General features: G+C 45.8%; 1 pseudogene; it reads left to right on the top strand.

Moving 5' to 3' along the window:
- The first annotated feature begins 1,392 nt into the window (after positions 1–1,392).
- On the top strand, positions 1,393–2,350 carry LOC128850833 (olfactory receptor 14A16-like; annotated as a pseudogene).
- Positions 2,351–10,959: the final 8,609 nt, after the last annotated feature.

The following is a 10,959-nucleotide window of genomic DNA, read 5'->3' as shown; positions in this document are numbered from 1 at the left end:
GGGCTCTGTGAGCACAGACAGGGAGGAGATCCTGGGACAGAGAAACAGCTCTCAGCAGGCACAAGCTCCAGGCAGAAGAGACGTGGGCAGGGATGGAGAAGGATCTGCTCCCATTAGCACCAGGGGAAGGGGGATTCAGGCTCCTGCCTGCCATCCCCTGCAGAGCAGGCACCTGCCATGGAGCAAACCCAGGCTCTCCTCTCCTGCCTCTTCTCTTCAGGCCGGGTGGTCAGTCACCTTCCCAGCAGCCTCACCCCTTCAAAGGAGAAATTACCACCCCACCCTAACTGTCTGTCTCTGTGCTGGCTCCATCGGCAGCAGCGCTGTGCATGTCTCCCTCTTTCCTCTCCTGCTTTGCTTCACGTTCTCATCACTGGACCTTCTGCGATGGGGTTTGGGTTAATGTGCAGTTCATGGAGCCGTCCTGTGGGTTCTGCCATGCAGGGAGTAAAGGGTCCAATCCCTCTCCTAATTGACAGGTTCAGGGCAATGCAAACGAGCAGATTCTCCTTTCAGGACACCCCAGATTTAGGACATTTGACTCGTTCCCTGGTGAATCCTGCTGGGCTGCAGGCTGCCCTCCAGAAGGGCACAGCTCTCCCATGGTATCTCTGTGTTATCCAGCAGTCCCATGGAGAAGAGACCTCAGCGCTAAGGCCGTGGAAGCGCTGCTCATCGTCTGCATGGAGGCAGCAGCAATGAGCCCTCTGTGTCCCTGGCTGGGAGGGGAGAGCTGAGATCCCCCTCAGGTAGGAAGCATGAGGGTATTTGGAGATCTGCACTGGGAAACCGGATTCCTCTGCTCCCAGCAGTGCAGTTTCTTTTGGGGGGAACACCTGAGTGCAAAAGTCCTCCAGCACAGGGCAGCTGAGACCAGGGTTGATGGACAGACCGTCTGTGCTCACTCTGCATGAAGGGAGAGCCCATTTGCCTGTCAGGACTCAGGAGACTTCACCCTGAGTGAAGTGGAAGAGCCAGGAGTTTCTGCATCAAAACCATCCTGGGCTGTGTTGGGGCAACCAGAACAGAAGACACAGAGCAAAATTCCCTCAGCTCTGCTCTGCAGTTGTGTAAATGGGGAGGGGCAATGATGGGAAGCTCTTTGATACCAGGAGTGGACTCATCCTGAGATCACTCTGTGTTCCATTCCCTGTTGCTGTAGGGCAGCACTGACTCCTGCATAGGCCACATAACAGCCTTCTGCCTCCTGGGGCAACCTCAGTGAGGAGCAAGGAGAGCTTCTGAAAGGGACCTGCAAAGGTCCTCCTTACGAGAAGAGGCACGTTGGGGGTGGTCCTATGAGAAATAGATTTAATTTTCACCAGAGAAGTGTCCCCTAATTTGTCTATGTCCTTTTAATCTTGGAAAGTGCCCCATGCCCAGAGGCAGCAGATGTCCAACAGCAGCTCCATCACCCAGTTCCTCCTCCTGGCATTCGCAGACACACGGGAGCTGCAGCTCTTGCACTTCTGGCTCTTCCTGGGCATCTACCTGGCTGCCCTCCTGGGCAACGGCCTCATCATCACCACCATTGCCTGTGACCACCACCTCCACACCCCCATGTACTTCTTCCTCCTCAACCTCTCTGTTATTGACCTGGGATCCATCTCCACCACTGTCCCCAAATCAATGGCAAATTCCCTCTGGGATAACAGGACCATCTCCCACTCAGGATGTGTTTCTCAAGTCTTTCTGCTTGTCTTTTTCATTTCAGCAGAGTATTCTCTTCTCACCATCATGTCCTACGACCGCTATGTTGCCATCTGCAAACCCCTGCACTACGGGACCCTCCTGGGCAGCAGAGCTTGTGTCCACATGGCAGCAGCTGCCTGGGGCGCTGGGTTTCTCAATGCTCTGCTGCACACGGCCAATACATTTTCCCTGCCCCTCTGCCAGGGCAATGCTGTGGAACAGTTCTTCTGTGAAATCCCCCAGATCCTCAAGCTCTCCTGCTCACACTCCTTCCTCAGGGAGGTTGGGCTTCTTGGTGTTAGTGCCTGTTTATTTTTTGTTTTTTTTTGTTTTCGTTGTGGTTTTCTACGTGCAGATCTTCAGGGTCGTGTTGAAGATCCCCTCGGATCAGGGACGGCACAAAGCCTTTTCCACGTGCCTCCCTCACCTGGCCGTGGTCTCCCTCTTTGTCAGCACTGCATATTTTGCCTACCTGAAGCCTCTCTCCATCTCCTCTCCATCCTTGGATCTTGTGGTGTCAGTTCTGTACTCCGTGGTGCCTCCAGCACTGAATCCCCTCATCTACAGCTTGAGGAACCAGCAGCTCAAGGATGCAGTGTGGAAACTGATATCTGGATGGTTCTCTATAGCAATGAGCTGCTCATTACCTTCTCCATAGCAACTATCCTGCAACTCAGAGCAGGCCGAGACCGGCTTCATTATTTGTTGTTGGTATTGCTGGTTTTTCAGTTGAGATAATCTTGTCATTCTGTTTTGAATTAACTGTCTTCCTCTCTTTTCTTACTGATTGTCTGTGTAAATGAGAAGCTGTGCTCTCTGCATGTTTCAACAAAATAAAGGTATATTCAAGGACTTCTCTTTCCTCCAAGGCCTTTTTGGAGCTGCAGGGACAGTTCCTGTGGGCATGAGTGGAGTGGAAAAGAGTCCCAGCACGGCAGCCCTGCCAGGCACCAGCGCTTGATCTCCCCGAGCTGTTCTCTCTCCCCTTCCACTCTCTCCTCCTCACCTCTTGCCTTGCTGGAAGGCCTGAGGGCTCTGAGCTTGGTCACAGCGGTGCTGCGTGGCAGTGCTGTGCCCGCAGGCAGGGACAGGCAGTGGGCACTTGTGGGACAGAGCTGCCTCCACAACAGCCTTTCCATAGAGCAAGGGGATCTCCTCAGAGCAGAGCCTGAAGGCTTAGGGCTTCTTCCAAGGATTCCCTCAAGGGTATGTCCAAGAACCTGAGACAGAGGTGAAAACAACAGTGTAAAGGCAGACACTGCGGGTGTAATGGATTCGGAAGAATATTGTTTTCTTCTACAGACATGCCTCCTCTGGGAGATCTTCAGCATCAGCAGAGAAGGGTCTCGTCTGTGCCCACGTGCCCTGGAGCACCCACAGAACCTGCCCCAGGACAATCATCCTGAAGTAGCCCCTCAAAATCACAATTCCCGGCACTTCCCTCTCACCCCAGCTTGGAGACATTCTTTGTTGCTCCCTGGAAGGACACGGAATGAGGAGGTCAGAGTCAAAGTTCACAGTGTTCAGAGGACATGTGAGGACGTACATCACAAGCATGAGGTGAGATGAACCCAAGAGAACACAAACAGCCCTTCCTTGGGTTTCATGAAGCTCTGTGGGACAGAAAGTTTCTCAAGGTCACATCATCTTGAGGTCAACATCCCAAGAGTGAGTGCCTGAATGCAGCACTGGGATGTGCTTTCTTGAACTGAGGTCCCTGTGTCCATTTCTCATGACATGAGGCATCTCAGACAAGTACAGAGTGGTGGGATACACCACAGCTCTGAGTGCATCTGAGTCTCTGGGAGTCCAGAGAAACCCTGTGACTCTTGCCTTTGTGTGTAAAAAGGGAAAACTGGGTGAACATCTTTGGGTACATAAGGAGTCCACGAGGCCAGCTGAGACGTGGACTCCTGACAGAACCCTGGCATTTCTGTGTGTGCCTCCAGGAAAAACCCTACCGGTCCAGGGAGATTCATCTCACCTGCCCTGGACAGGCTCAGTGCAAATGTTTCTGCCTGCTGCATCACCCTTGCCTGTGACCCTTGAATGTGCTCTCAAAGATGCCAGAGCAATCAGAGCAGTTCTGGGGTCCTTGGAAAAGGCAGATGTGGGTGGCAAACGTCCCGCAGGCATTTCCAGGCCCTTGAAGGACAAGAAAGGTGTTGACAATCAAGCCCCAAGGGCAGAGAGAAGGAAATGCAGGGAGGGAATATACCGGTAGAAACCAAATATGGAAAGATACGTGTCGTTGTTGGGATGGACACGACATTCAAAAGTTTGTGAGCAAAAGCCAAACCTTATTGTTTTACTGGCCTCTTTATATTTTTTGTTATCTATCAGGCTGTGTTCATATACTAAAGCTGTTAAAGTGATTTGCTCAACTGCTCTGTCCACGTGCCTACAGCTTTACTATGATTACAGTGCAATCCCAAGCTCATACATAGCCATGTGCCTTCTCCTGGCCCACCCACCACTCACCCACAGGTGACCTCCTGGCATCTACAACTGCCATGTCTGCTCCTGGTCTATCGGATGTTCAGATACCACTGACACCCAAAGGAGCTTCACAGGCCATGTGCCACCTCCTGGCCTATCACCTGCTCAGGCACCGGTGACCTCACAAGCACCTGCACCATCTACAGGCCTTCTCCTGACCTATCAGCTCCTCAGGGGGGAGTGACCTCATAAGAACCTGCACAACCCATGGGCCTTCTCCTGGCCTGTGGAGGAATCCGACACTAATGACCTCACCAACACCTACACAAGCTTTTGTCCTTCCCCAGGTGTTGGGAAATGGTTAAGTGAAAAAGGACATGAGAATGTTGAAAAATGGATCGAGGAATGGTTAAGTGAACAAGGACATGATTTAACAGAAAAGCTTTGTGAGACTCGTATTGTGTAAGTGGAAACCTTGTTAAACTCTGAGTGTAGATATGGACTGAGAGAACAAGAAGGCATACAAGAAGGAATCTCTAAGAAGAAACTTCTGAAGGACAAGTGAGTCTTTCCCAGGGGAACAGATGGAGCACTGAGCCCAGCTGTAACTGTAATATACCTGCAAGAAGATACACGAAACTCGAAGTAGCAATATAGTAATAATGAATTAACAAAGGACAATGAATCAATAATGAATTAACAAAAGGCAATGAATCAATAAAGAGCAAATAGTTTTAAGTAACTAATCATGTATAAGTTGTAACAAAGCATAAGGCATAAAGCACAAAGCACAAAGCATCTTTTGAATGTTAGGGTATATAATCCGGGCTGATTTTGAATAAAGTAGAAGCTTGCTTTATCACTCACACTGAGTTGTCCGCTTGCTTCCCTCGCCGTCGACAAGTGGCGCCCGAACAGGGACCAAAAAAAAAAGAAGCAGATGAGCAAGGGACAGGGATCCCCAATCCCTGTTACCTCCGGACGGCGAGCTCGGCAAAAGCACTGGTAGCAGCGACCAGGGGGTGAAAGATCGGGAGCACTGAATCAGTACGAACGATCCGCGCCTGAACGCAGATATCTACGTGAGGAGGTTCGCCGGCCGAGTGAGAGACTACCTACTCGTGAGTAAAAAGGCTGCAACCTTTCATGGCTGGATCATGAAAGAGGGTCCGGACCAGATAAAATAAGGAACAATTTAATATAAGAGGGTCCGATAAAGCGCGCGCAACGAGAGGTAGCATTTGAGATTTTATGCTTTTTAGAAAAGCGGGGAGCAGGTCCAATTAAGGACTTAATAGACGAGTGGAGAAATTATGGAGATTGTTTGTAAAAGTCGGGAAAAGTGCCGGGATACAGCGACTAGAAGGCGAAGATTAAGAGTTTATGGTTTCGTTAGGGATCGTTGCACTCTAGTCTGAACGCCTGAATCGTCAAAAGGGATCCGTCGCCCGACATCATACGGCTTTGGAGAGATAAGACAGAACAGGGCTGCACGTAAGACTTTATAAATTTATAAGGTTTTTTTTTTCTCTCTGACCAGAAATGGATAGAGAAATGGCTATGAAATATTACAAAGCTTCTTAGAGAAGCGAGGACTCGACTCACAATATCTCAAACAACTTGCGGGACTCATTACCTTAGGAAAAACTAGGGGATGTTTTAAGGATCCAAATGAGATATTTGAGGAAAGTGAATGGCGCAAATTTGGGAACATCCCGTGGGAGGCATTTACAGATGATGATAAAACTGCAAAGAAACCAATGAAAGCTTGGAAAGAGATGACAAATTGTATAAAACGTTACAGGGTAAAAAGGTAGCGAAGAATCAGAGGAGGAAGAAGATGCCACGAAAATGCTGTAATAACCAAGGACTGTTACCTGTTAAACAATTGATACCAGCCTTATTTTGTGATATATGTGCATGTTTTGAGTGTTGTGTGTGTTCGGTGCTGTGTGTAGTTTACATATTCATACCATCGTGCTCTTCTTACTGAGCGGTCGTAAACAATGCTGTATGGGTATATTAATCCAGCTCAAAAGAGTGGTTCTGTGTGTGTGTATGTGTGTGTGTGTTTAAAGCGCTTTAAACGTTTGTAAGACTTGCAAATTGGGGTTTGGTTATATTGAGCCTCTGTTTTGATTAATCTTTAAAATGCAACTCTGAAACCTTTCAATCTCAAACGTCCATTAAGCTGGCAAACAGGTGATTTACCGGGGACCTTTGAAGTGAAAGGCTGCAGAGGACAAGATTTTAAAATACATAGAGAAAAAAAAAAAAAAATACAGAAAGAAAAAAAGAAAAGAAAATGGAAAAAGAAAAAATAGAAAAATAGAAAAAAGAACGTAGAAAACAAAACAAAACAAAACTGGAAAAAACCTCAGCCCTATGGCTGTGTGTGAGTTCCCCCCCCCCCCCATCGCCCCCCCCCCCCTTACTCCTGTAAGGTTTTTTGTCTTGTTTCAGCCTGGGAGTTTCTATGTCTCTCTAGGGGAGTAACAGTTTATGAAGAACACTCTGCATTCCAGTGTCCCTTATCAGATCAGCAACTGCTGGGTCCTAGTGCAGACAGCCATAAAGGGAATTTTAGCCAGACACTAATGAAGACATGATTTAAGAGTCCAAAAGGAGTATCCTCTGAGAGTAAAAAATTACAAAAGAATAGAAAAGTTAATGCATTTGCAGCCTTGAGAATTCCCATACAGGTTAAAACAGATAAAAGAAGGGTAAACTGTTAACATTAAAGAACCAAGGAAACCAGCAACCCAGCATGCAGCGGAGACTGTGACAACAGTAAACGCTCCTGCTTGGATCTTCTCCACAGCCTCCTCAGTAAGAAGAGATTGAAAAGCGCACAAGGTTTTGCTCCAAGCTTTTGGTCTTATTGGTAACGGTTTAAGTGTTTTGGTTAGTAGGTCATTCGAGTGTCACTTTGCAAAGTCTTTTTGTGTAACCTGGTGTTATTAATTCTGCTTTTACTGGACAAATACAAGCTATGGTTTATATTCCTTTCCCACCTGTGTATATCACCCAAAGCAGTTGTATTACTCAATTAATACCATTTCAAAGAGTGTATTGGAGAAAATAGACCTTCAAGTCGCACCTGGAAAAAAAAAAAAATTCAAACCTGGAAATATTTTGAGTGGAAAATTTTGAATGCCACAATTGAACCCCAGCAAGCCAAATTGCAAATAGTAGTTAAAACAACTTACAAAAGCTCCTAGAAACAATCAATCGAGTTAAACCTTTTTTGTGTATAACTAATGCAGAACTAAGTCCATTATTTGATCTCCTTAAGGGAGGACATGGCTTTAACAGCACCTCCTACTTTTAGGAGTGATACACAACAAACTTTGAGCAAAATTGGAAAAGCCATTACTCAGAGAATAAGCTCATAGTCGACTTGATGGTCATCCAATGTGTGTGTTTTTGTTATTATGTGTCAGGCATTTGCTGATCATAGACTTAAAGGACTGTTTCTTCACTCTTCAGTTCCATCCTAATGACACTCAACGCTTTGCATTCACTTTACCCACAATCAATAGGGAAGGACCTGATTTGGGCTTTGAGTGGACAGTATTGCTGCAGGGCATGAAAAATAGCCCCACTTTGTGTCGGTTGTTTGTGGATAATGCTTTAAGAGAAATAAGGCGTGCATGGCCACAAACCATGATCTATCACTATATGGACGATATTCCTTTTGCACAGAACCGGCCATTTACCACTCAACAAGAGAACTATTTGGAGACACAACTAACCACACGTAAATTGATTATAGCAATGGAAAAAATTCAGCGTTCCCCTGTTTGGAAGTATCTAGGATGGAACATAACGAATTCTCAAGTACAACCACAAAAATTAACCTTTTGCACCTCGCTTACAACAGTTAATGATGCTCAACGACTTTTAGGGGACCTGCAATGGTTGTGACCCATAGCAGGAATCCCCAATGATGAACTGGATGTTTTGCGTCCTCTTTGAAAAGGAACTGATCCAGCACGGAAAATTACTTTAACAATCGAACAACGACAAATGAGACAACGCCTTAGTGAAACTCTTGTCGACTGCACAGTGGACCGTATAGATCCCAACTTGCCTTGGACCTCACAATTCTCCAAGAGCGATCCCAATTTATCGGAGCCCTTACGCAAATAAAGAAAAAGGGGGAGATTAGAGTACTCGAATGGATCTTTACAATGGATGCATCATGATCTGAATGTAGTAACGGACTCCATGTATGTTGCCAATATAGCGAATCGTGTAGAAGATGCTCGACTAAAAGAAATACACAATCAACGCTTGTTTGATTTAATTCAACAACTACAATCAGCTATCCGACAACGAACGTGCCCCTTTTTGCATAGTACAGAAGGACTTGGAGAAGGAAATTATGGAGCAGATCAACTCGTATCTTTGGCTGCACCACTGAGTGATTTTGTGAAGGCACGAGAAGCACATAATGCCTTTCACCAAAATGCACGAGGACTACATCGACAATTCAACATTACAATGGAGGAAGCAAAAGGAATTGTCCGCGCCTGCCCTACATGCAGTCATCATGGACCTGGTTTAGGGTTAGGTGTAAATCCAAGGGGTCTCAATCTCAAGAATTATGGCAAATGGACGTGACCATTTTGCTGCATTCGGCAGATGGAAATATGTACGTCACCATAGACACTTATAGCAAATATCTATGGGCCTCTGCGCAAATGGGTGGAAAGGCACTCCATGTTATAAGACACTTAACACAATGTTTTGCCATTATGGGAGTGCCTCAGGTGATAAAAACGGATAATGGTCCAGCATACACGAGCATGAGGGTTCGACGATTTTTACAAACATGGGGAGTACGGCATACTACTGGTATTCCACACTGCCCCACAGGTCAAGCTATTATTGAAAGGGCTCATCAAACCCTAAAGCAATATCTTCAAAAAATTTATGGATCTATCTGATGTTCAAGAACGATTGGCAAAGACTCTCTTTGTTTTAAACCATCTCTGTATATTTGGAGATCAGAAAGGACCATCAGCATGGATCCATAGTCATGATAGTGATGAGCAAAAGAATCCACCAATGTTTGTTATGTACAGAGATCTGACAACGGGAACCTGGATGGGACCAGCTGAAGTAAAATACATGGGAAAAGGGTACATGTGTGTACTTACTCCCACAGGTCCTAAATGGATTCCCAGTAAATGGACTAAAGCAGCAATAACTCAAGAAGTCAATGACCGACAGATGGATTCTTCTGACGGAAGAAGACAAGCAGAGGGTCAATGATAAACTCTTGTTGACTGTAAAACCTATTATTGAGAGGTTAAGAGGCTATCAAAAAGAGATTGATGACATAGTTGAAAGTTGTACATCCTTTGAAAATATTGTAAATGGGATAGAAGAGTTCGCAACATTTAAAGTCGAGGGACCAGCTGAACAGGACTGTCTTGGATGCAAAAAACCACAGTGTGCAGCATGGGGAGCTTTACAATGTGGAATGTGTAAAGAGATATTTTGGATAAGGCAAAAATTTTTGAGAGCACTATGGTGTTCAACTTGTGAATTTAAATTTGGCAGAGAGAGCTGCGGAGACAAACTAAATTACCTTTGTCCATTGCCATAGCCTTGTTTGAATCACCAGAACAAAAAATATTGGCCTTTTATTGCTCTGAGGCTGAGGCCTGTGTAAGAAGGATTCAGGCTCAGTTAAGTTCAAAGATTTTAACCTATTATTGTTCCAAGGAGGTACCATTTACAAGACATTCACTATTCGGTCCCATCAAAGGGAACTTGAAAGAAGAATTGTTTAGAGCGATTGCAAAAGGGGGACTGTAATCATGTTTATAAAAATTGATCACATGATGTTGTTTGGCGCGCTAATAGCTATAGTTTTGGGGATAACACGTTTTAATCAGCCAAGGGACAATATTTGTGTAACATTTGCAAATCAGTTGAAGCAGTCTTCGCTTTGTCTTAGCTTAGGAGGAGTGACTAATCCTTTTCGAACTTGTTTAATAGGTCTACCAGTGTGGAAGCCTGAGGAATTTTGTGGTTTAGTGAGCAATGAAACATTGTGCCGAAATCTATCTGCGGTTAAGGTTTTAGATGTAGTGATTAATGGAACTCCACCACTTCATGATGCCTATCGGCAGTGTCAATTAATACTGTCACTCAACACCACCTTGCAATCGCCCCCTGAAGAGTTAGACCTTCTTGGGAGCGCTAATGCCAGTCTGTCAGGAAGCAACTCAGGAGGATGGATTAACTTTACTCCTGTAAGTGACACAGCGCCTCGACCGTGGTTAAAACACAGGGGCGCCTGGGCTACTTTGGACTCTAAATTAGATTGGCATAGTGTTCTCGACCAAACGTTTGATAAATGCAATGCCAGCAAAATTGACACTCCAAAAAGGCTACCGAAAGGCATCTTCCTGATTTGTGGAGATAGAGCATGGAATGGCATACCGGCACAGCCACAAGGAGGGCCTTGCTATCTTGGCAGACTATCACTGTTTCACCCTAATGTATCTTTGATCATGCAGTGGAGCCAAAACACGAGCAGGAGAAAACGCAGTGTACATGAGCTAGACTGCAATCAGATAGGAGACCCTACATTTTGGAGTGAATTCAAACAGGTAGCGATTGCGACCATTCTCCCTGGAGCTGCAGCTAATAAGGCAATGAATTTAGCAAAACAATTGGGTTGTTGGGCAAAAGACGAATTGAACATGACATCGGAAATTCTGGACATGCTCACAAGTGATGTACAAAGTGTCAATCATGCAGTGTTACGAGATAGAGCTGCCATAGATTTCTTGCTCCTGGCACAAGGCC

This window comes from Cuculus canorus, unplaced genomic scaffold (genome assembly GCF_017976375.1).
Source record: "Cuculus canorus isolate bCucCan1 unplaced genomic scaffold, bCucCan1.pri scaffold_93_arrow_ctg1, whole genome shotgun sequence".
NCBI lineage: Eukaryota > Metazoa > Chordata > Aves > Cuculiformes > Cuculidae > Cuculus > Cuculus canorus.
The sequence above is the reverse complement of the archived record's forward strand: the minus strand, read 5'-3'. Positions and strand labels throughout refer to the sequence as shown.